Source organism: Heterocephalus glaber, unplaced genomic scaffold, assembly GCF_053883595.1.
Source record: "Heterocephalus glaber isolate CG9 unplaced genomic scaffold, H.glaber_assembly_v1.0 deba00001732, whole genome shotgun sequence".
NCBI classification, from domain to species: domain Eukaryota; kingdom Metazoa; phylum Chordata; class Mammalia; order Rodentia; family Bathyergidae; genus Heterocephalus; species Heterocephalus glaber.
Genome location: NW_028258443.1, coordinates 3,857,239 through 3,858,706, shown reverse-complemented (window position 1 = coordinate 3,858,706; position 1,468 = coordinate 3,857,239).

The following is a 1,468-nucleotide window of genomic DNA, read 5'->3' as shown; positions in this document are numbered from 1 at the left end:
GAAAATGGCCATACTTCCCAAACTTCTATAGAGATTCAATGCAATCCCAATTGAAATCCCAGCAACATATTTCATGGACCTTGAGAAATCAATCCAAAAATACATTTGGAAGAAGAAGAGACCTAGAATAGCAAAAGCAATTCTAGGTCATAGAGACAAAGCAGGGGGGTATCACAACCCCCAACTTGAAACTGTACTAGAAAGCTACTGTGATAAAAACAGCATGGTACTGGAGAAGGAACAGACCTGAGGACTGATGGAACAGATTAGAAGATGCAGAAGCAACTCCGGACACACTCAGCTACCTTATCTTCGACAAAGGAGCCAAACACCCTCACTGGAGGAAAGATAGCCTCTTTAATAAATGGTGCTGGAAAAATAGGATTTCAACTTACCAACGTTTAAAACTAGACCTATGTCTCTCACCATGCACTAAAGCTAAATTGTATTAAAGATCTCAATATTAAAACAGAAATGTTGAACTGGCTGGAACAAAGGTTAGGTAGAACTCTTGGAGACACTGATGTGTAGGAAAAGACTTTATGAAGAAAACCTCATTTGCCCGTGAACTAGGACAATCAACAAGTGGGATCTCTTCTTACTAAAAAGCTTCTGCACAGCAAGAGAAACCACCAACAGTGTGAAGAGACAACCCACAATATCAGAAAAAATTTTCACCAGCTATTCTTCAGACAAAGATCTACTATTTAGAATCTAGAAAGATCTTAAAAAATCAGACCTCCCAAATTTTAAAGACCCAATCCAAAAATGAGCATTTGAAATGAACAGACATTTCTTAGACAAAGAAGTACAAATAACAAATAAATATATGAAAAAATGTTTAATATCACTGGTCATTTGAGAAATGCAAGTGAAAACAACTCTGAGATTCCACCTCACTCCAGAAAGAATGGCTGCTATCATGAAATCAACCAATAACAAATGCTGGTGGAGCTGTGGGGAAAGAGGAACACTGCTCCACTGCTGGTGGGAGTATAGACTGGTGCAACCAGTGTGGAAATCAGTGTGGAGATATCTCAAGAACTGGGACTTGAAATCCTATTTGACCCAGCTATTCTCCTGCTGGGTATCTTCCTAAAGAATTAAAAGAATCATACCACAGTGATATATGTGCACCCATGTTCATAGCAGCACAAGTTGTAATAGCTAAATCTTGGAAGCAGCCCAATTGCCCATCAACTGGAGACTGGACAAAGAAAATGTGTTTTTTTTAAATAAAATGAAGTACTACTGAGCCTCAAAAAATGAGAAAATAGAGGCCTGCATAGCTAAATTGTTGCACATTGGTGTTATACTCTTAAGTGAAATAAATAGGACACATGTGTAACTACCAAATAGTTTGTCTAATGTGAGAAACTGAAAGCATAAATATTGTGAAATAGGAAGAAAAAGGGCAAAGGGGTAGTGGGAGGGGTAGGGCAAAGAAAAAAGGGATTGGAATTAATAT